Source organism: Schistocerca gregaria, chromosome 3 (assembly GCF_023897955.1).
Source record: "Schistocerca gregaria isolate iqSchGreg1 chromosome 3, iqSchGreg1.2, whole genome shotgun sequence".
Taxonomy (NCBI): Eukaryota; Metazoa; Arthropoda; class Insecta; order Orthoptera; family Acrididae; genus Schistocerca; species Schistocerca gregaria.
This window is the reverse complement of record NC_064922.1, coordinates 845,366,256-845,391,908: the sequence shown is the minus strand read 5'-3', so window position 1 is coordinate 845,391,908 and position 25,653 is coordinate 845,366,256. Positions and strand designations below refer to the sequence as shown.

Here is a 25,653-nt window from a genome sequence, read left to right as displayed (position 1 = left end):
AGTGGGGTATTGAAGAAGACCGACAATATCCGGGTGAGTAGGCTTTTGAGCCACCGAGCCACACCTGAATAGATTATCCTTTGCCATTTGTGTTATTGAGCAATGCAGTTGCAGACGTATGAATTAATTTATTGTCCCGTTCTTTCAGCAGGAGGAACGTAGGCAGCTGACGCAGATGGGAGAAGAGGTGCTTGTCTTGCCGACAGAGGACCTGTTTTGTACCGCTGTCTCTCTCACACACACATGCGCACACACGCCCGCCCGCTAGGCAGAGCCCGACAAAACGCGTGATTGCGTGCTGAGATACAGAGGCAGAGCCCAGCTGCAGGCGGATGAGTCACGCGGACTGAGGCGGCGCCGCTTCCCGCTCTGCCCCTCCTTGACACGGATTTCTTTCGTTTGCAGGGCCGCCCACTACGAGAAGAAGGCGTGAGATGCCGTGACGCCCACTCCCCGTCACGTAAGTAGCGGCGCGCCGGCGCTCTCATGGCCCCCCCCCCCCCCCCCCCGCTCACACAAGGCAGTAACTGCATTCCTAGAACCATCGTCTCCTATCCCAATACCGTAACAGAATACTGTCATGAACTTGGTTATAACTTTGGAGGAGCATTTCAACGTGACAGGAAATACACTCCTGGAAATGGAAAAAAGAACACATTGACACCGGTGTGTCAGACCCACCATACTTGCTCTGGACACTGCGAGAGGCTGTACAAGCAATGACCACACGCACGGCACAGCGGACACACCAGGAACCGCGGTGTTGGCCGTCGAATGGCGCTAGCTGCGCAGCATTTGTGCACCGCCGCCGTCAGTGTCAGCCAGTTTGCCGTGGCATACGGAGCTCCATCGCAGTCTTTAACACTGGTAGCATGCCGCGACAGCGTGGACGTGAACCGTATGTGCAGTTGACGGACTTTGAGCGAGGGCGTATAGTGGGCATGCGGGAGGCCGGGTGGACGTACCGCCGAATTGCTCAACACGTGGGGCATGAGGTCTCCACAGTACATCGATGTTGTCGCCAGTGGTCGACGGAAGGTGCACGTGCCTGTCGACCCTGGACCGGACCGCAGCGACGCACGGATGCACGCCAAGACCGTAGGATCCTACGCATTGCCGTAGGGGACCGCACCGCCACTTCCCAGCAAATTAGGGACACTGTTGCTCCTGGGGTATCGGCGAGGACCATTCGCAACCATCTCCATGAAGCTGGGCTACGGTCCCGCACACCGTTAGGCCGTCTTCCGCTCACGCCCCAACATCGTGCAGCCCGCCTCCAGTGGTGTCGCGACAGGCGTGAATGGAGGGACGAATGGAGACGTGTCGTCTTCAGCGATGAGAGTCGCTTCTGCCTTGGTGCCAATGATGGTCGTATGCGTGTTTGGCGCCGTGCAGGTGAGCGCCACAATCAGGACTGCATACGACCGAGGCACACAGGGCCAACACCCGGCATCATGGTGTGGGGAGCGATCTCCTACACTGGCCGTACACCTCTGGTGACCGTCGAGGGGACACTGAATAGTGCACGGTACATCCAAACCGTCATCGAACCCATCGTTCTACCATTCCTAGACCGGCAAGGGAACTTGCTGTTCCAACAGGACAATGCACGTCCGCATGTATCCCGTGTCACCCAACGTGCTCTAGAAGGTGTAAGTCAACTACCCTGGCCAGCAAGATCTCCGGATCTGTCCCCCATTGAGCATGTTTGGGACTGGATGAAGGGTCGTCTCAAACGGTCTGCACGTCCAGCACGAACGCTGGTCCAACTGAGGCGCCAGGTGGAAATGGCATGGCAAGCCGTTCCACAGGACTACATCCAGCATCTCTACGATCGTCTCCATGGGAGAATAGCAGCCTGCATTGCTGCGAAAGGCGGATATACACTGTACTAGTGCCGACATTGTGCATGCTCTGTTGCCTGTGTCTATGTGCCAGTGGTTCTGTCAGTGTGATCATGTGATGTATCTGACCCCAGGAATGTGTCAATAAAGTTTCCCCTTCCTGGGACAATGAATTCACGGTGTTCTTATATCAATTTCCAGGAGTGTATTTCGCCACGGCGAGGAAGATTCTTCTTCTTGCCCCTGTGGCATCCAGAAGTTCGTGAACATGCTCCACTGGTTGTGAAATGTAAACTCGTTACATCAGTCGTTCTTCAGATGTCAGACAAAAATACAGAAACACGAAAACACAACGCGTTATCATTCCTAATACGATATAAACTGAAGCGCCAAAGAAACTCATATAGGCCTCCGTATTCAAATACAGAGGTATATAAACAGACAGAATACAGTGCACGAGCGGTAGGACACAACATCTCCGAGGTAGCGATGAAGTGGGGATTTTCTAGTGCGACCATTACACGAGCGTACCGTGAATATTATCAGCCCGGAAAAACATCAAATCTCCGACATCGCAGCGGCCGGAAAAAGATCCTGCAAGAACAGGACCAACGAACGACTGAAGAGAATTGTTCAACGTGACGGAAGTGCAACTCTACTACAAATTGCCGCAGATTTCAGTGCTGGACCACCAACAAGTGTAAGTGTGCGAACCATTAACGGAACATCATCGATGCGGACTTTCAGAGTCGAAGGGTCGTGTACCCTTGATGACTGCACGACACAAAGCTTTACGCCTCGCCTGGGACCGTCAACACCGACATTGGACTGTTGATGACCGGGTAGACGTTACCTGGTCGGACGAATCTCATTTCAAATTGTATCGAGCGGATGGACGTGTACGGGTATTTAGACAACCGCATGAATTCACGGACCGTGCATGTCAGCAGGAGACTGTTCAAGTTGGTGGAGGCTCTGTAATGGTGAGGGCCGTGTGCAGATGGAGTGATATATGGGACCCCTGATATGTCTAGATATGACTCTGACAGGTTACACGTACGTAAGCATCCTGTCTGATCACCTGCATCCATTCACGTGCATTGTGCATTCCGACGGACTTGGGCAGTTCCAAAGGGACAATGCGACGCCCCACACGCCCAGAATCGCTACACAGTGGCTCCAGGTACACTCTTCTGAGTTTAAAAACTCTCGCTGTCCACCAAACTCCCGAGATTTGAACATTATTGAGCATATGTGGGATAATTTGTAACGTGCTGTTCAGAAGAGATCTACATCCCTTCGTACTCTTACGGATTTATGAACAGCCCTGCAGGATTCATGGTGTCAGTTCCCTCCAGCACTGCTTCAGACATTAGTTGAGTGAATGCCATCTATGCGGCACTTCTGCGTGTTCGCGAGGACTCTACACGATATAAGGCAGGTGTACCAGACTGTTTGGCTCTTCAGCGTAGGAAACCGGTTGGCGTTCAAAAAAGCTCCCAATGGTCTCAGAATGGATAAATACAGTCTCTATAAGTTCATCTTTATACGGAATGGCTGCGGGACCTCGGCTGTTGAGTTCAAAATGTTAAATCCAACAGCCGTCTGTATTTTATTTTTGTTACCAGTTTCGGGGTTACACTAGGCCATCTTCAGGCCCCATGACCAACGTATAGGAAGAATCGCACCTCTTGTACAATCGAAACAGGGATCAGCATACAGTGACTGGTATCTGTAGATCACGTCGTTCATCAGTTGCAGACCATTAGAGAAACGTGCAAAACAAAGCATCAAAGACAAAAAAAAAACTTTGCTCAGTTTGGTTTGAATGTTTATCTAACAGTTTGCAGTTGATGAACGAAGTGATCTACGGATACCAGTCACTGTATGCTGGGTCCTATTTCGATTGCACGAGAGGTGGGATTCTTCCTACAAGTCGGTCATGGAGCCTGAAGATGGCGTAATCTAACGCCGAAACTAATAGCGAAAATAAAATGAAACTGGAAATACAGCTGGCTCAAGGTGTTTCTGATTTGACACTTGATTTGGATAAATGCAGGACATGAACGGTTCTCAACTGACCCTTACACCATTTTTCCTACAAAATAGTGGCAATTTCAGCTAATGCTGATGATGGACGTGGATGGCGATCACGCAGCATTGTCTAAAAAGAAGACCACAAAGGCTCAATAATATTGACATCTGGTGACTGTGGTGACAGGGAAAGATGCGGAAATTCATCCACGTCCATCACAGAACCAGTCTGGACGACGCGGGCTGTGTGAACAATGGCCCTGCCATCCTGGAACACAGCATCGCCATTGGAAAAGAAACATTATATCATGGGATAGCCCTGATCACCCAAACTGATAACAAATCCTCGAAGTAAAGTGACGTCGCAGAGTAACCATAGTGTCAGTGGAATATCACGATGTAGCTACCCAAATCATCACGTAACTCCAGCCTTATTTCGCACTTGGAACATAATCTCGACCAGAAGGTAAAAACAGTGTATAATAAGTCTAACTGATTTCGAAACATTCTCCCCGTAGAGTCTTCTGATCATACAATGAAGGCTTTCACGACCGGATGGTACTGTTGTTCATAATTCTTCCGGGTTATATGGCCGTGGTCCATGGAATACTTCTATTCCTAACGTTTCGTCCAATACTATGTTGGACATCCTCAGAGGTATGGCTGGTCCTGTTGAGTCCTGCCGACTGACGAGTCCGGCGTCGGAGAGCGTCCCAAAGACCGAGGAAAGTGAGCGTGGTCTAGCCTAAACATAGTAGCAGAGAGAAAACTAGTCAAAGATAAAATGTAACTATCGATAATAGTCCGTCATAGATAAAAATCACTTATCGATTCTGTATCGCCACTGCCCATATCTCGCTTAATTTCAAGGCCTCTTCTTTTCTATTAAAATTATCTTCATGTTTATAAATTTCAATAGCCTCCCTATACAGTCGTGGATAATAGTTCGTGATAGCACTTAAAACTGTAGTTTCAGGTAACTTAACTACATGGTCACCGGACTGAAGTGCATGTTCCGCAACGGCCGATTTATCTATTTTACCCAGTCGGCAAAGACCTTTTTGGTCCTTTACCCTCATATTCACACTTCTTTTCCTAGTACCAATATAGACCTTGCCACAGGTGCACGGAATTTTATACACACCGCTAGATGATAATGGTGGCCTTCTATCTTTAACAGAACGAAGCACTTGTCCTTTTTTTCTGGTAGGTTTGAATACCGGTTTCACTTTATGTTTCAGCAAAATTTTGCCGATTTGATCTGTAACCTTACTAAGCGAGGTATGGACAGTGGCGTTACAGAATCGATAAGTGATTTTTATCTATGACGGACTATTATCGATAGTTACATTTTATCTTTGAATAGTTTTCTCTCTGCTACTATGTGCAAGCTATACCACGCTCACTTTCCTCGGTATTTAGGCCGCTCTCTGACGCCCGACTCGTCAGTCGGCAGGACTCAAAAGGACCAGCCATACCTCTGAGGATGTCCAACGTAGTATTGGACGAAACGTTAGGAATAGAAGTATTCCATGGACCACGACCATATAACCCGGAAGAATTCTCAACAGCAGTGTAAAAAATGACTCGTCCGACCAAATGACTTCGTTCCATTTCTCCATTATTACAGTTTTATGGCTTCGGTACCACGTTTCCCAGTTACAAGCATTTGAATCACTGATGAATGGTTCTGGAATTCCAACTCGCACTGCAAATCCTTAGTTACGGAACTCCCTCCGTGTCACTTTGGCGCTGACAGGGTTCGCCAGTGCGACATTCTGTTCTGCAGTGACTTTTGCAGTTCCCGTCCTCTTATTTTTCTCCGCAGTCCTCTTCAATGGCCGTGTGTCACGATCACTGAACACACACTTTCAGTATTGTGACTTAGCGGACGATATTTTTCCGCTTTCGCTGTATGTGGTATAAATCTTCGATACGGTGCCTCTTGAGACACCAAACACTTCGGCTATCTTGGCTGCGGAATCTCCCACAATCCTAGCACTAACAGTGCGTGCATTTTAGAATTCATGTACCTCCTACGTGATTCACTCACGATTACACGGAACATTCTTCTGACCGCGAGTGACTCTTGCAGCGTAATGAGCACACTGTACCTGTGGCGTTCGTTCTCGGTTACAACACTGCAACGTGAAGGCTTAGTCAGCATCTGAATTTATTTCCAGACTCGCATTTCTTGTTATGTTGCCATATTTTCGCCCAACTCGCGTATCGCACCTCCAGCACTGCGATGCAAGTCAACACACGTAGCCCGCATCTCGTGGTCGTGCGGTAGCGTTCTCGCTTCCCACGCCCCGGTTCCCGGGTTCGATTCCCGGCGGGGTCAGGGATTTTATCTGCCTCGTGATGGCTGGGTGTTGTGTGATGTCCTTAGGTTAGTTAGGTTTAAGTAGTTCTAAGTTCTAAGGGACTGATGACCTTAGATTTTAAGTCCCATAGTGCTCAGAGCCATTTGAACCATCAACACACGTGAGTAGTGAAAACTCTACATCAGCAGTTCGCAACCTCGTGGTAGTTAACCCCTGAGGGATAAAACGAAATTTTGTGAGGGACAAAAACTAAACGATTACGTTCTGTTTCAGTCACGAAACTCAATTACTTTCGAACAGTCATTACTATTATCACAATTTTGTAAGACTCTAATATTGATTATATAAGTTATCCGTTACTGTTTTTCCTCAATTAGTAGCATTAATGCGGTGGAGGTTACAGGTTCCTCACATAGTCCACCCACTACACACATATGTTGTGATGTGTTCGGTACATTGCTGGTGAGACTTATGCATAACAAATACTAGATATCTCACAAAAATGTCTTTTCCAAGTTGTAGATAGTACCTGCAGTTCTCCAAATGGTTCAAATGGCTCTGAGCACTATGGGACTTAACTTCTGAGTTCATCAGTCCTCTACAACTTAGTACTGCTTAATTCTAACTAACATAAGGACATCACACACATCCATGTCTGAGGCAGGATTCGAACCTGCAACCGTACCGGTCGCACGGTTTCAGACTGTAGCGCCTAGAACCGCTCGGCCACCCCGGCCGACGGTAGTCCAAAAACTGCTTCATTACTCGCTTCGAAAGAAATAAATGAGTTCACAGCCTGACACAGCAATAACTACATAAGGGTTGCTATAGCGCTGACACGAGTTTTATTATTATTATTATTATTGTTATTATTAGAGTGGTTAGACACAAAGCCATTAACAGCGTGAAGTTGTACAATTTCTGCCACTTCAGTCGTAAAGAGTATAGCAATGAAATTATTTACATGCAGGAAGTAGAGTGCACACATCGGAACTTGTTAGATTTTAAGTAGAGTTGCAGTGCGCAGATCAAGCAAGTGCCGCAATGGAGAAGAGTAATGCAGGGGAAGCGTGTTTTGTAACAAGTGTGTAGCCTCACTGTCGATAGTTAGTTCTCTTATCTGAGAAGGAGTTGTGGGTGACACCTGCGATGCATCACGTATTTCTTCGTCATTAATTCTAATGCACAGACACACACATACACACACACACACACACACACACACACACACACACACACACACACACACAACTAAATATCATTCGTCTTTCATCATTTTAAAAATTAAAGTGTTCCAACAACACTCAAGATGGTGATAATAAGGGGAACGGGGGCAATAGTTCGCGGTGAGGTCGGGGGGGGGGGGGGGGGGAGTGGGAGGGCGAGGGTACTAGCTAATGTCTGATTGCGCTCAGGGGTGATGGTCTCAGAAAGATCGCGAACTACTGCTCTAAACGGTTAGAGCTAACGACGAACGCTTCGGTGCGTTAGGTCAACAGTGTGCCACGTCCCACTATCTCAGTGCTTCGTACGCACAATTAGGATGCTTGGAGTCATATAAATCTAGGCGTAACTATCCAGAGCGACCTTAAGTGGAATGACCTTATAAAATAGGTAGTGGGAAAAGCAGACACAAGACTCAGATGCGTCAGGAGAATCTTAAGGAAATTTAACTCATCCACGAAAGAAGTGGCTTACAAGGCGCTTGTTCGCCCGATTCTTGAGTATTGTTCGTATATCTGGGATCCCTGTCAGGTAGGACTGATAGAGGTATAGAGAAAATCCAACGAACAGCGGCGCGATTCGTCACGCGATCGCTTAGCTGGCGAGAGAGCGTTACGGAGATGCTAAACAAACTCCACTGTCAGACGTTATAAGAGAGACGTTGTGCATCATGGAGAGATTTACTATTGAAGTTTCGGGACAGCACTTTTCAGGAGGAGTCGGACAACATATTACTTCCCCCCCCCCCCCCCCCCTCGCCCTCCCCCACATACTTCTCGCGTATTGACCACGAGGAGAAAATTCGAGAAATTAGAGCCGGTACAGAGGTTTACCGACAATCATTCTTCCCACGCACTATTCGCGAGTGGAACAGGGTTCGAAGGATCAGATAGCGGTGCCGAAAGTACCCTCCGCCACACACCATTAGGTGGCTTGCGGAGTATGATGTAGATGTTGATAAGGAGCTGCGTAACTAAGGTATGCCATTCGGAACGCGAGCCCTGGGCGTCTTTTCTGTGGGGGCACAGTTCTGCCACTTGCAAAAAAAGATTGCGAAGATCAAAAGAAAACGAGAGAAGGGAGGTCGAAGGAGAAGAAGAAAAAGAAAGAAGGGAGAGGATTCTAGAGCACTGAAATCAAAAAGCGCTCGAGGTTTATGAAAACGAATCATGGGGAGATTTAAATTAGAATGCGTTGAGTAACATTTCTTTAAGATCTGCCTCCCGCTTGTTTCTTGTTGAGATTACTAAATGGAGCCAATCTGGCTATGCCAAGTGATACAGCGCAACGAAAGTCTAAAAAGTAACTTATATTTAACGTTTGGTGTTTTGTTAGTTACGGTATCGTAATGATAGGAAATGAAAGAACGGAAAAGGTATCGCGTTATTGTTACATGCAATTCGACTTTGGACTACGTGTAGCTCCAAATCTTGAACTGTGTCATATAAGAAGAGTTACTGTAAGTCACCTTTTATTTAACGGTAAACTCTTGCTGAGGTAAATAAACGCATAAAGAGATGAAACAGCAGTGTGCAGCGTCTCCAAGGGATAGGGGGGGGGGGGGGGGGCGTAAATTCTGTTTGTCCTGGGCACCAGTTAAACTAGTTACACCGCTGTAGACAAGTGACTTGAGTATCATACGCTTACGCTTTTTCTGCTTCATCTGCCCCGCACTATTAACGTACCCAACTACCTCCCGTCACACATCAAGTACCTGTCATCTCATCATAACACCAGCACAGTCATTTATCTGGTACGCTAGCTGCACCCACCCATAAAAGAAAAAAAAATTCTGCAACTCCATCTCCACTGCTGCTTTCTGTCTCTAGAACAAGCTACCCTGCACTCTACCTGTATAATAAATAAGTACACTGCCTGATAGAAAAAGTGGGGCACCTAGAGGACATGGTTGGATGCCGATGTAACTTCATACACACCATCGGCGGGCATGTAAGCGATTAGAGTAACAATTCTCTGTGACAGAGAGGATTGGTATTGTTGGCGTTCAGTGTTGTTACCAGGTCTGTGAAAGACGACTCTGTTACTCGCCATAACGATTTTCAGTAAGTTTCGGCCATAAGTATGAATGAAGTTGCGAATTTGATAAATGTACTGAACCTCTAAAGAATCGATATAACCATATACTTTCTAAGAACCAGAGAGGTTACTTCTTTTGAAGAATAGCAGCGGTGTGTGTTGGAGAGTCTGGATACGTACTTGGTTTGAAAAGGATGGAAGCCGGCCTGTCGCGTAATGAAGGCAACATTATTTAAGAAGGAGTTTGTTATAATATGTTTTGAATGAAAATATTGAGGAAATGAGATGATATGAATGGAACAATGACAAAAGTCAATTTTTAAAGTAATCTTGCTTTTTTATTTTTAAATGTATTTTGACTGTTTAGTTTTTTTATTATTAGAACATTGTATACGGTTAAAATTTATGTAAAATCTTTATAGTAAACCACATTGGCTTGTTTGATTGTTGAAACAAGTGTTAAGGAAGGCAACTGTACACAAAAGAGCTCTTCAGAAATATTTTTGCTAACTTGTCTATGTGTGAGAACTTTATGAAAAGGTGTATTGTCGCCATGGCTTAGTGAATCATAGTTATATTTGAAGTCTTTGTTCTCATTTATCAGTCGTTAAGTTCAGTTTCCTAATTTCGTTTTTACTCTCATGACTGTCTGTACACTCACATTACGCAACCTGAGTTGTGTACTGAGAAGAATTTTTATGAAAACTAGCAAGATAAGAGTCTTGCTTTGCACATCGCAAGTACGGTAAATGAATTTTTTTTTACATTCTAATCATTATACTAATATTGACAGACGAGCGTTCCATGCGCACAGGTATGCCAATAAATTTAATTACCATCTAAGTTCGTGTTCATTGTAAGGCACAGTGATTGTCAGAAAGTTTTTGTGAAAATACCAGTTTCAGTTCTGAGGCTAAATACCAGTAAAAGATTTCAGTACAGTGCTATCTTGTGAATTTTTGAGCAGGTTTTCATAAAGTCAGATGTGTTAATTTTTATGATCATTTTCTCTGTAATTACTGTGACAGTTCTCGTACAGTGATTGTATGTGAGACTAAATATAAGGATTAGCAATATTCTGGGTCAACATTTTAATCTGAGTAATTTTGTTTTGCAGTAAAATGTGAAACGTCCCCTTTGTAAAATTTATACACGACTGTGCTTAAACTAACACACAATAGTTTTTAGCGCAACGCAATCTGACTTTCAATAATCCCTACAAGAGAATGGCCCTGACTAACATTAACCTATATGCTTCACAAATCACTTACCTCACAAAAATCTTCGTTACTCGAACTACTGCAATACAGCGAGCGCCACTACTGCCAGCTAACTAAAAGATTCAAACTACGGAAGTCACTAACTACTGATAGGCACAGTTAGCAAATGAAAGATTCTAATAGAGAACAAACAATGTATTTACCTTTATAGTCATAATATATATATATCAGTTCATGACACCAATTCTTACAAATTTCAAAACTCCGCCATCTCTCTCCCCTCGTCCACCACTGGTGGCGGCTCACCTCCAACTGCGCAACGCTACGCGCTCTTAGCATCCAGCTGCCGCTGCCCGACACTACAATGGCAGACAACAATGCAAACTAGCCACAGACTGCGCACAGCACAGCCAGTGATTTTTCATACAGAGCGCTATGTGGCGTTACCAATAAGAAAACCTAAACAGCCTACTTACAAATGGTATATGTAAATCTCATTGAAATGGATTGCTCCTCGCACACGAATTGTTTAATGTACGCGCTAGTGCTGGGTTCCACACCGTGTAGAGTGAGCTCTACATATTTCAGTTAAAAATTAAATTTTAACACATTTCTGTTGCCCTGTACTGAAGATTTCACATTTCGATATCAAAACAAGGTTCACACATTTCTCAGATACCTATCAGATACTTACAGACACGAGTTTAGAAATATTACGTATTACTTTCACCTGGTAGGCCGTGAACAGCGTCAGATGTTGAGTGCTCACTGTGAAGCACACGATGACGCCGCCTACTAGTGTGAGACAGCATTATCAGCAGCTGGCGGATTTGGAAGCGGTCTTATTGCAGGTCTACATTTGGCTGGCTGGTCGAATGGTGCATTATCCATATTTCTGGGAAATTCGGGTGTGACAATGGTCTGGTGTTAGACTGAAATATTACGCACTGAGAGGGTACGCAATGTTATTTCGGTGATAACAAAACCGAGTCAAATTTACAAAGTACTTGACAGTATGAGCCCACTTGCCGCTATGACGTTGCACACTTTCTGACATGGGTGCACTGCATTCACAGATTCGGTTGAGAAGAGTTTCGTAACGCCGTTGTATGCTTCGCTGAGGCAAACTGGTCCACAACTGTTGTAACTGGTCCTAGGTATCCTTGGTAATGGTCTGGGACAGAATTGACGTGCGAGTTAATCCCTCGCGTGTTTTATCGGACACAGGTTTGCGGATCTTAATGGTCAAGGAAGAACGTCAACGTGACACCGTCATCTCACAGACACACGTCCCATGTGCGGACGAGCATTGTCCTGTTCAAAAATTTTGCCACGATATTGTCACATGAGAGGTAACGCACGAGGACGCAGAATGTCTGTGAGGTATCGTTATAGTGACAGAATTTCCTCAATCACTACCAGCTGTAACCTGAAGCCATGCCTGATGTCTCCCCACACACAGACGCCAGACGTAACGCCGCTCTACGCATCCCAAACATTGGAAGAATGGTGCATCACTCGATGCCACGCCATACTCGCCAAAGATGTTTTTGCAGAAATGCTGTTGGAATAAAGAAATTAAAAATGAGAAATATTCTTTTGCTGCTTTCCGCACTTACCCATCAAAAATTTACATGTACAGCTTATTGTCCTGTCAGATAGCAAAACATATGTTCTCTTTTTCTTTGAGATAAGCTCCTTTTTCTTTTCGTTTCTCAGTTATTCAAGACCGTTTATTTCCTCCCCTCTATATTTCTTGCGTTGTTTCACGTTCCACATTCTCTCCTACCATTTGTGACACGTCCGTTATTTTCTTGGACCACGGTCTCAGACCACCCATCTTCAATTTATCTTTATTATTAGATTTTTCACAGATCAATACGACCTGTGTTTACTTGTGCTATAGAGATTACTCAAGGAGCACAGGAACTGAGGTCATCAACTGCCAGAGGGTATTGATTTACACTGAAGAAAAAAGAAAGTGGTACACCTGCCTAATATAGCTCAGGGTCCCAGCGAGTACGCAGAAGTGCCGCAACACGACTTGGCATCGTTTCGACTAATGTCTGAAGTAGAGCTGGAGGGAACTGACTCCATGAATCCTGCAAGGCTGTCCATAAATCAGCAACAGTACGAAGGAGTGGGGATCTCTTCTGAACAGCACGTTGCAATGCATCACAGATATCCTCAATAATGTTCATATCTCGGGAGTTTGGTGGACAGCGGAATTGTTTAAAGTAGCAATTATGGACGCGTGGGCGTCGCATTGTCCTGCTGGAATTGCGCAAGTCCGTCGGAATGCATAATGGGCATGAATGGATGCAGGTGATCAGGCAGGATGCTTACGTACGTGTCACCTGTCAGAGTCGTATCTAGATGTATCACGGGCCCCATATCACTACAACTGCATACGCGCCACACCATTAGTCTCCCCCAGCTTGAACAGTTCCCTGCACACATGCAGGGTCCATGGATTCATGAGGTTGTCTCCATACTCGTACACGTCCCTCCGCTCGATACAATTTGAAACGAGACTCGTGAGACCTGACAACACGTTTTCAGTCATCAACAGTCCAATGTCGGCGTTGTGTTGATGAGCCAAGGCGAGGCGTAAAGCTTTGTTTCGTGCAGTCATCAAGAGTACATGAGTGGGTATTCGGCTCCTAAGGCCCATATCGATGATGTTTCGTTGAATAGTTCCCACGCTGACAGTTATTGATGGCCCAGTACTGAAATCTGCAGCAATTTGCTGAAAGCTTGCACTTCCGTCACGTTGAACGATTCTTCTCAATCGTCATTGGTCCCGTTGTTGCAGGATTTTTTTACGGCGCAGCGAGGTCGGAGATCTGATGTTTTCATCTACATCTACATCTACATACATACTCCCCAATCCACCATACGGTGCGTGGCGGATGGTACCTCGTACCACAACTAGCATCTTCTCTCCCTGTTCCACTCCCAAACAGAACGAGGGAAAAATGACTGCCTATATGCCCCTGTACGAGCCCTAATCTCTCTTATCTTATCTTTGTAGTCTTTCCGCGAAATTTAAGTTGGCGGCAGTAAAATTGTACTGCAGTCAGCCTCAAATGCTGGTTCTCTAAATGTCCTCAGAAGCGATTCACAAAAAGATCGCCTCCTTTCCTCCAGAGACTCCCACCCGAATTCCTGAAGCATTTCCGTAACCCTCGCGTGATGATCAAACCTACCAGTAACAAATCTAGCAACCCGCCTTCGTATTGCTTCTATGTCCTCCCTCAATCCGACCTGACAGGGATCCCAAACGCTCGAGCAGATTCCTGATATTCACGGTACACTCGTGAAATGGTCGCGTGGGAAAATCCACTTCATCACTACCTCGGAGATGTTGTGTCCCATCGCGCGTGTGCCGACTATAACACCACGCTCAAACTCACTTAAATCTCGATAACGTGCCACTGTAGCAGCAGTAACCGATCTAACAATACGACATATATTTGTTGTCCTATTCAGGCATTGCCGACCGCAGCGCCGTGTCCGAATATACATGGCTATACCACTTTCTTCGGCGCTTCAGTGTATATCAATGGAACACGCTGAAAATCTGCGCCGGACCGGTATTCAAACTCGAGTCTGCTGCTTACCAGGCAGATGTGTTGACCACTGCGCCATCCGAACACAGAGGTCACCACAAACCGCACGGACTACGCTGGCACATCTCCCGTCAGCCTCAAATTCTCAACTTACACCACTACTGGTGTGGTGACCCTGCTCAACAGCCTCATTACTTGCGACATCTCGCCGATTCCCGTAAGAGTTCGAGGTTGGTGAGGATCCGCACTGAAGCCATAAATTGGTCATACTCGCCTTAATTATATATGTGCATACCGTCTCACTATATTTATTTCTGTCTGAAATTTATCACGAATTTACCTCCCACTCTATAAAATCTACGTATTACCAAAACTATGTACCCACAAACTGTTATCCAACTTAAACTCGTATGCTAAGCTTTGACTAAACAGAATCTAATTTGAACTGAACTGTAATTGATCTGAATGTAACTTGTCTTATATTAAATGCGCAACTGAAGTAAAACAATTATCTGGCCCTAATCAAAATGTTCACTTACTTCGCGTCTTGACAACAGTGTAACAGATTCCTCGAAAGCGCAACAGCGAACTGCAAGCAGTCAGCGGCTAAACTATATTGCTGTTTCTAAAGACATATTCAGACTGTTGCATGTGGTAATGCGTAATGATAAACAGTGTGGTGGGGAGAGCAACTGTTCCTATGGAATGATATTCCAAGGCACCGATTTTAGAATGTAGTATGTATTCAAAAAGACAGAGTAAAACTTCGCGTGATCTTCATATATAATATTGAGCTGAACAAATATTATATTTAGCAAAGTGAACAACGATAAAGAAGTGTATAATGTGAACAGAGAATTTCTACAAAAACCAAACAGCTTAATCTGTTTATGTTAATGCATGACTCAGAAAAGTGGGGGTGGTCTTTCTCTCAGCTCTGAGCAAGTTAACTAGCTGACAATAATCATTTCTGTCTGCGCAATGTTGCAGTCTTACCTCAAACTTCTTCTCTTCAAAAATAACGACATTGTCCAAAATATATATTCCCTTCTCTTTCTAACATACACGTCTTATTCATCTTTGCTGTCCTTTACAATCAATCTTTCTTCATCTAACAGATACAATCGCAAGTCCACACAGCACTACTAAATACGTCCATCACCTACCACACTTCAACGGAGAATGTATCAGACTGTGCATAAGCAAATACTGTGTCTCGACACGACCAAAGATTGTTTAATAGTAACGTAAGTTGCTCTCTCTCTCTCTCTCTCTCTCTCTCTCTCTCTCTCTCTCTCTAACGTGCACATCAACAACATACAAAAATCAGAATGACGTGACCACCTTTAATGTGATGTCCGTCCTTTCGGGTGTGTCTGAAAGAACAGACACCACATACGCAAAGATTACTGACTTTCTCTGTTAACGTTTTAGCTGTTTCTGTGTATTGGATTCAGCGTTAGCCTTAGCACACTTTGCAACATATGCATCTTAATGCCTGTGATGTAAAATATGAAGAATGCCTGCTTAAATGTAAGAGAGAACGTAAGTGGTTCTCGTCTTGCAAAGATAAATAAATCAAGACACATAACTGAGGTAAGATGCTTCTGATGGTGGAAACATTTGCGGTAATATCAGTGGAGAATTGAACAGCTGTGTTCGGCACAGACCTTTCTCTACTGAAAGGTAGGCATTATACTGTTCGTATATGCTACAGAGTAGGCTGTTGGTAGCGGCGTCTAGTTTGAATCCGCCCTCTTTTACTTCCACAAGGCTTCGTATACACTAATACAATGTCGCTTACTCAACAAATTGTGACTTCACGGAATATCAGGCCAGATTTGTGCTTATCCGCTGGTCTTCCTGGCAGATAGAAATTACGTTCTTACTCGTAACAGGCGAAATAGACCAATGTAAAAGTGAAACTCCCAGGCAGACTAAAACTGCGTGCCTGATCGGTACACATAGCCAGAATCTTTCCCTTTTGCATGCAAATGGTCTTACCGGCTGAACTATTGGGTATAGCTCATGACGCTCCTCTCTTCCTCGCATCATCACTTACTACAGCACCTCTTCTCTTATATTCCAAACTTCGCAGAAGTTAGCTTTCGTATCTGGCGAACTAGCGCTACCAGAAGAAAGGATATTGCGGAGAAGTGGCTCAACTTCGGCGTGGGGGACGACGATATTAAGCCAGAGAAATAATGTCTCGGTCTTAAAACGTTTATCATCACATCAAAAGACTCCTACAGATCTTTACAGGAATTACGCTCTTCCGCTATACGCTATGTTCCTTCTAGCTCACACCTCCATCCAGAAATCCACCAGTTAACTTAATCGGTCCGTCTACATTCCATTCGCCTCGCTGCATATCTCGCCCACTTCCATTTCATGCCTCTTAACGGTCATAATTTTGTCTTCCACTCAGCTATGTTCTTTGACCAGTTTGTTTCTTTCCCATTGCCTTCTAAGCTGAAGCGCCAAAGAAGCTGGTAGGCATGCGTATTCGAATACAGAGATATGTATACAGGCAGAATACGGCGCTGCGGTCGGCAACTCCTTTACAAGACAAGCATCTGACTCAGTTGTTAGATCGGTTACGTTATCAAGATTTAAGTGAGTTTTAATGTGGTGTTAGAGTCTGCGTACGAGCGATGGGACACAGCATCTCCGAGGTAGCGATGAAGTGGGGATTTTCTCGTACGACCATTTCACGAGTGCACTGTGAGTATAAGGAATCCGATAAAACATCACATTTCAACATCGCTATGGCTGGAAAAAGATCCTGCAAGAACAAGACCAACGAACGACTGAAGAGAATCGTTCAACTTGACAGAAGTGCAACCCTTCCACAAATTACTGCAGATTTAAATCCTTGGCCATCAACAAGTGTCAGCGTGCGAACCATTCGAAGAAACATCATCAATATGGGCTTTCGGAGCCGAAGGCCCATTCATCTACCCTTGATGACTGGACGATACAAAACTGTACGCCTCGCCTGGGCCCGTCAACACCGATATTGGACTGTTGATGACTGGAAACATGTTGCCTGGTCGGACGAGTCTTGTTTCAAATTGTGTTGAGCAGATGGATATGTACGGGTCTGGAGACAACCTCATGAATCCATGGACCTTGTATGTAAGCAGGGGACTGTTGAAGCCGGTGGCGGCTCCGTAATGGTGTGAGGTGTGTGCAGTTGGAGTGATATGGGACCCCTGATACGTCTAGATACCAGTCTGACAGGTGACACGTACGTAAGTATCCTGTCTGATCACCTGATTCCATTCATGTCCATTGTGCATTCCGACGGACTTGGACAATTCCAGCTGGACAATGCGACACCTCATAGTCCATAATTACTACAGAGTGGCTCCTTGTACACGCTTCTGAGTTTAAACACTTCCGCTGGCCGCAAAACTCCTTAAACATGAACATTATTGAGATATCTGTGATGCCTTGCAACGTGCTGTCCAGAAGAGACCCTCATCCCATAGTACTCTTACGGATCTATGGACATCCCTGCAGGATTCATGGTGTCAGTTCCCTCCAGCACTACACCAGACATTAGTCGAGGCCATGCAACGTCGTGTTGCGGCACTTCTTGGTGCTCGCAGGGGCCGTACACGATATTAGGCTGGTATACCAGTTTCCTTAGCTCTTCAGTGTAGATATTCTCCAATAGACTTCACTGCTGGATAAGCAACCTGCAGTTTCAGATGGTTTTCACATTTCAAATTTATGTCGCAGTACCGTTTGGCAACATTTGCAATGCACGGGAAGTGGTCTGTTTTAGCTCTTTTTCATTTTTCGTTTTTTATGTTGTTCGTTATTTCGTTTAAGAGTAACGGTGTTTTTATGTGCTATTTAATATAGAGTCCGTGGAAAGGGAATATGAATGTGGCGATTATGTTCCATTCATTTTGACGAACGGTAAACCTTTTCCATCCTCAACTTCTCCCTAAATGGCACATCTAAGTGTAAATGTACCGCGTGATTTTGTGAGTTTTCGAATATGCTGTTTGTGGAACAGAGTGTTCCTTTTCCCCTCGTGTAGAGTAGAGACATCTTTTTCGTTTCCTCGAACAGTATCTAGCATCTGACAGAATAGTTATTACTTCATTCTGAGCTTACCACCTTTTTTCGTCCTTACAGTTGGCTAGAGGTACGTCCCACCGTGCTAAAATACTGGTCTACATCTACATCTACGTTTACATAGGTATTCCGTGGTGCGTGGCGGAGGATAACCTGTACCAGTACTAGTCATTTCCTTTCCTGTTCCACTCGCAAGTAGAGCGAAGTAAAAAGACTATCTATGTTCCTCCATATGAGTCCTAATTTCTCGTGTCTTATGTTCATATGGTCCTTACGCAGTGTATGTTGGCAGTAGTAGAATCGTTTGGCAATCAGCTTCAAATACTGGGTCTCTAGATTTTCTCGAAAAGAACGTCCCCTTCGCTCCAGATATTCCCATCTGAGTTCCCGAAGCATCATCATAACACTTACGTGCTACTCGAACCTACCGGTAACAAATCTAGCAGCCCTCCTTGAATTGCTTCGGTGTCATCCTTCAGTCCGACCTAGTGTGGATCCCAAACACTCGAGCTGTGCTCAGGAACAGGTCGCAGCAGCGTCGTATGTGCGGTCTCCTTTACCGGTAAACCACTCTTTTCCTAAAATTCTCCCAATGAACCGAAGTCGACGATTCGCCTTCCCTACCACAGTTCCCACATACTCGTACCATTTCTTAGCGCTTTGCTACGTTACCCCCAGATCTTTAAACGACTTGATTGTGTCACACAGGACAATAGTAATATTGTATCCCAGCATTACAGGTTTGTTCTTCCTACTCATCCGCATTAACTTACATTTTTCCACATTTAGGGCTAGCTGCCATTCAGTACACCAACTAGAAGTGTGGGGTCCTGCACACCCGTCTCATAAAGGGTGCCTAAAGAATGCTGCGTTCTCGGAATGCTATACAACAATTCAAGCAAATAATATTAATAGTTTTATTTCAATAAAGCAGAATTGACAATACTTAACTTTGAATTTACACGGTTTTGCAAGCGCTGGGCGATATGCAGTCAGTCCTTGGCTCTATACAAGGTCCATGTAAGCAATTGATATGGATCACACGTCACTGCTGTCGTAGTGCTCTCCTACACTCATGCTCATAAATTAAGGATAATGCTGATACATGGTGAAACATCACTTTGGTGGTCGGTTTGCGGGTTTAAATCACCTCGGGGTATGAGCATGCGGTACATTTGACCTGCGGTCGTCGCACGGTGGTGCTGGCAGCAGTCCACATACGCAGAGGTGTGTTGGTGCATGTCAGAGTACGGTGCAGCGAGTAAGTGTGAAGACGTTTTCAGACGTGCTAATGGTGACTGTGTATTGAAAATGGCTCAAAGAACACATAGTGATGACGTCATGAGGGGTTAAATACTAGGGCTACTGGAGACTGGTCAAACACAGCAGGTCGTAGCACGGGCCCTCTGTGTGCCACAAAGTGTGATCTCACGATTCCAGCAGACAGGAAACGTGTCCAGACGCTACATCACGGGACGTCCACAGTGTACAACACCACAAGAACACCGATATCTCACCGTCAATGTCCGCAGACGGCCACGGAGTACTGCAGGTAGCCTTGCTCGGGACCTTACTGCAGCCACTGGAACAGTTGTCTCCAGATACACAGTCTGTAGACGACTGAACAGACATGGTTTATTCGCCCGGGGACCTGCAAGGTGCATTCCACTGACCCCTGGTCACAGGAGAGCCCGTAAAGCCTGGTGTCAAGAAGACATTACATGGTCATTGGAACATAATCTGAACAGTGATTCTCGCCGGTTTTTCATCGGGCGAGAACCGGGAACCAGATACCAACCCCTTGATGTCCTTGAAAAGGACCTGTATGGAGATCGTGGTTTGATGGTATGGGGTGGGATTATGATTGGTACACGTACACCCCTACACGGAACTGTAACAGGCCAGGTGTATCGGGACGTCATTTTGCACCAGTATGTCCGCCTTTTCAGGGGTGCAGTGAGTCCCACCTTCCTCCCGATGGATGATGAAGCACGGTCCCACCGAGCAGCCATCGTGGAAGAGTACCTCGAAACAGAATATATCAGGCGAATTGAGTGGTCTGCCTGTTCTCCAGACCTAAATCCCATCGAACACGTCTGAGATGCTCTTGGTCGACGAATCGCTGCACGTCTTCAGACCCATAGGACACTTTAGGAATTCCGACAGGCACCTGTTCAAGAATGGGAGGCCATACCCCAGGAGCTGTTCGACCACCTTATCCAGAGTATGCCAACCCGTTGTGTGACCTGTGTACGTGTGCATGGCGATCATATCCCATATTGATGTGCGGGTACCTGCGTAGAAAACAGTGGCGTTTTGTAGCACATGCGTTTCGGGACGGTTTTCTCAACGTATCACCAGTACCGTGGAAATGTGTAGCGTGTGTTCCCTATGTGCCTATGCTATTAGCGCCAGTTTTGTGTAGTGCCACGTTGTGTGGCACCACATTCTTCAGTATCCTTAATTTATGAGCATGAGTGTAGTACCGTGCTAATACTGTCCGGCCGAGGGTGGCAGGAGTGGCGCTTACGTTCTCATCTTGCGGAGGTCGCCCCTGACGTGGTGCGGTCTAGTCAGCGAGCTACTGGCTGACGTCGCCTCACCGCCTTCTTTGCTCTTGTGGTCTTCGTGTCGGAGCTAGTCGATACTCCGGAACAAGAAATTTTGTGGCCGATCGCGGTGGTCCAGCGGTTCAGGCGCTCAGTCCGGAACCGCGGAACTGCTACAGTCGCAGTTTCGAATCCTGCCTCGGGCATGGATGTGTGTGATGTCCTTAGGTTAGTTAGGTTTAAGTAGTTCTAAGTTCTAGGGGACTGATGACCACAGATGTTAAGTCCCATAGTGCTCAGAGCCATTTGAACCATTTTTGAAGAAATTTTGTCCAAGTCGCCCTGTATCTTCCTACATTCAGTCAACGTTGACACCTTACCGTACACCACAGCACTATCAGCTAACAACTGCAGATTGCTGCCCACACTGTCCGCCAAATCATTTATGTAGATAGAGAACAACAGCGGTCCTATCACACTTCCCTGGGGCACTTGTCAGGGATGAACACTCGCAGTCGAGGGACAACATATTGCATTCTATCATTTAAGAAGTCTTCGAGCCACTCTTATATCTGTGAATTTATTCCTTCGTTAACAGCGTGCAATGGGGCACCGTGTCAAATGCTTTCCGGAAATCTAAAAAATATAGATTGTTCTTGTTGCCCTTCATCCATAGTTATTAGTATATCATGTGAAAAAAGGGCAATCTGCATTTCGCAAGAGTGACGCTTTCTAAAATCACGCTTCGTCGACATAAGAAAATTTAATATATTCGAATTGAGAATATGTTGAAGGATTCTGCAGCAAACTGAAGTCAGGGATCCTGGTCTGTAACCTTGTGGGTCCGTTCTTTTACCCTTCTTATATACTGGAGACATCTGCGCTTTTTTTTTTCAGTCACTTGAGACTCTGTGCTGGCCGAGAGATTCACGATAAACGCAGGCAAGGTAAGGGATCAATACCATAGAGTACTCTTTGTAAAACCGAACTGGGTTTCCATCCGGACCTGGTGATTTAATTCCTTTCAAATCTTTCAGCTGTTTTTCTACGCCAGGGATGATCAATGCTATGTCGTCCATACGGGAGTCTGTCTAGTTGTCAAGTGACGGTATGTTTGCACGATTCTCCTGTATGAACGATTTCTTGAACGTGAAATTTAAAAGTTTGGTTTCGCTATCTTCAACTGCCGCACCACACTGATCAACAGGAGACAACTTGGAAACCTTAGACCCGCTTAGCGGCCGGAAGGAGTGGCCGAGCGGTTCTAGGCGCTACAGTCGTGAACTGCGCGACAGCTACGGTCGCAGGTTCTAATCCTGCATCGAGCATGGATGTGTGTAATGTCCTTAGGTTAGTTAGGTTTAAGGAGTTCTAAGTTCTAGGGGACTGTTGACCTCAGCAGTTAAGTCTCTGCCCGCCGGAGTGGCCAAGCGTTTCTAGGCGCTACAGTTTGGAACCGCGCGACAGCTACGGTCGCAGGTTCGAATCCTGCCTCGAGCATGGATGTGTGTGGTGTCCTTAGGTTAGATTTAAGTAGTTCTAAGTTCTAGGGGACTGATGACCTCAGAAGTTACGTCCCATAGTGCTCAGAGCCATTTGAACCATTTTGAGTTAAGTTTCATAGTGCTCTGAACCATTTGAACCCGCTTAGCGATTTTACATAAGACCAGAGTTCCCTCAGGTTCCCTGCCAGATCTTTTGCTAAGGTGTGATAAAATAGGTGGTAATTGTTGTATGTTTCGCGTACACATCTTTTCACAGTCGCTCGAATCTCTGCTAATCTTCGCTTGTCGTCATTTGATCGTTCTCTTTGGAACCGAGAGTGCAACAGCCTCTGCTATTCGTTATTACTCTGTGGTGGATGTCTTCCGTCCTTTATCCACTTACTAGGCACGTAAGTCTTCAGGCCGCGACTTACAGCCTGCTTGAACTTTGCCCTATTTCTCCTACATCCATCTTACGGGAACTAAGTGACGTCAGTTCACTGCCTAAGTGAGATGCTCACAACAGCTTACCTGCTCTATCTAGCAGGAACATTCTCCTAGCCTTGTTGACTGATTTATTAACTTTCGTAACCATAATTGTAACCATGACATCATCATCGTTAATCCCCGTTTCTATAGTGACATTGTCGATAGGGTCCCACCTATTTGTCGTTACAACGTCAGAGATTTTTCCAATGCGGCAGTGCTCTTTGCCCGACGCACTTTTAAATTACCCTGAGTTATGCCATCGTGTACCTACGGACGAGTACAGAGATACAAAATCCGTCCAAAAAGTTCCGAGGCTGATTTTATTATTTCTGGTGTGCAAGCGACGTCACCTCAGTAACTAGTGTTGCAGCATGAACTTAACGACTGCACACAGCAGACGTGCATCCGAGCACTCCGTTGTGAGCGGCCATTGTTAAGTAATGAATGTGGGGCCGTAGTGCATCAAAGCTGTGGTGTCACATATCACAATGATGCAACGTCTCTAAATTAGCTGTTGAAGACTTTCTCCAGAATATTTTAAAGGAGAGAAAAGTGTGTGCAAATCTTTCCTCGCTCACCTTGACTCCCGAACGACGCGTGGTCACCTTTGACGTCATAACCGACATTCAAGCCAATACAGTGCGTAAGTAGTGCTACATTCCAAAGAAGGACTTTTCTCACAGTTTCACATGGTGTATGTACGTTCAGTGCGTTGTGCTCATGTGAGGGGAGACTATGTAGAACACGTGAAGCATTAAAACCACCATTTTAACTTTCTCAGTTTTAATTAATCCAGTCTCGAATCCTTTTGGACTGCACGTTACATAGGCAGTCATTTTTTGCTCTCCCAACACGCAACTGACATACAATTAGTACGAAGTACTAATCAATAGCCGCTGACGTCATAGCAAAGGCCCGTAGCACAGCGCACCAGTGTGGTTACACGGCAAATATGCTGCTCCAAGGAAGCCGCGGCATATTACTCCTTCGTCTGCCTTTTGGTCAGCATCAGTAACAAGTTGGACAAATTACAAGTGCCATGACAGATGTGTGAGGTGTGATCAGAAAAAGTTACCACTTGAGAGAGTTTCCGCAGCGTATAAACACTGCAGGGAAACTGATGCGGGTGTATAAGCTCCGACAAGTAGGCAAGGGATTAGTGTAGCATTCGTGCTTTTCCGACGTTCGTTTCGTACATGCGGAAACGTGAACTATGGCAACATTATTACGAAATGCGACCAAACAGGACCTTCCGTAGGAAAAACACCGATAGACTTCCTCATCCTGGAATGAGGAATGTGAACGTGTCTGTCGAAAACACCGTTGTCTAATGGTACGTGATCTTCATGATAACGCACGTCGCCATATAGCAGAAGCTACGCCAAGTCAAGTGCGAGACACTCGAACACCTTCCCTATAGTTCTGATCTTCCCCCGTGCGATTATGACGCTTTCGGTCCCTTAAAAAAGACCTTGAATGGTCGACGAATCTTGTGAGACGAGGTTGCGCAAAAGCTAGTTACTGACTTATCCACGCAACAGAACAATTTGTTATACCAAACGGGTATCTTCAACCAGGAAAAAATTGTGAAAATTTGTGGTAAGGACTATGGGACCAAACTGCTGGGGTCATCAGTTCCTAGGCTTACGCACTACATAACCTAACTTAAACTAACTTACTCTAAGGACAACAGACACACAGATGCCCGAGGGAGGACTCGAACCTCCGACGAGGGAGCCGTGCGAACCGTGCAAGACGCCCAAGATCGCACGGCTACCCCACGCGGCTCTGCAACCTGGCGTGTCGGTAGCAGCCTCAATGATCACGGCAATTTTGCCTGATTGGCATACCGATTCTGGACTGTATCGCCTTCGAACGGAAGCTATTTGATCACTTCTTATATTACACGTAATGACTAAATAAACGATAATTAAGATGAAATATGAAATACTGATTTCACGAAGAAGCAGATGCTTATGTAGCTTGTTTCGTATTTCTATTGCCGTTTGTCAGATGAAGATGTAATTCCTCCTTGTGGCGCATTTTTTTATGGCTTCCAAATATGAGGATCCTATATCGCCACACGTCAAAATATTTGTCATTATGTGTAACGTTTGAGAGTAAATTTATGGAACTGCTTCATCGCAGTGTATATGTTGCCGTCATTCTGGTTTTCTCGAGCTAGAATCCCACAGCAATCGCTGCCCGCTTTCAATGTTTTGAATAAGCTCTGATTGTTGCGATGAGCACTTTATTCGTTGCAGAGGTCCATCTGAAGGTCGGATACACGCGGGGGGATTGAGGCGAATCGTGATCCGGCAGTGTTCTGGCGAAATTGCTAATTGTTTCGATTATTTTACGCTTGTTTTTATTTGCACACAAAAGAAACAAATTCTCCTTCAAAGTATAACACTTCGTGTTTGACTGCTGCCTTTGGATAGTAAAGACTTGAACGAAGTACAATTCATGTTGCGACTAGATTAGGCTCCCCTACCTCACATTTTGTTGCTGGAAAACCAAACGATTTATCACTGTTTTAGCATTTAAGCCCAATCTAGACTGCAATGTGTTTCAGGATATTTCTGAGATTAATATTGTCTCCCACAGTGCTGGCGCAGCATAGTGTTTTAGACACGTTTCTTCATGCTGAAGGTTGTGGGTTTGTAATCTCTTCAGGTGATAGTACATTTTTGTTGTTATATCTTAATCAAAATAACTTGGTCATTGTGTTTATTCAGTGAATTAGTTTAAATGTGATTTTTAAATTTCTAATCATCATAT

At 45.3% G+C, this 25,653-nt stretch overlaps 1 long non-coding RNA gene across 1 annotated transcript in view; it reads left to right on the top strand.

Moving 5' to 3' along the window:
* The window catches only part of LOC126354747 (uncharacterized), a 298,459-nt gene that overhangs the window by 40,010 nt on the left and 232,796 nt on the right, over positions 1–25,653 (top strand). Inside the window, exon 3 of the long non-coding RNA XR_007565379.1 lies at positions 406–460. This is a non-coding gene — a long non-coding RNA (uncharacterized LOC126354747). The remainder of the gene's footprint in view (positions 1–405; positions 461–25,653) is intronic.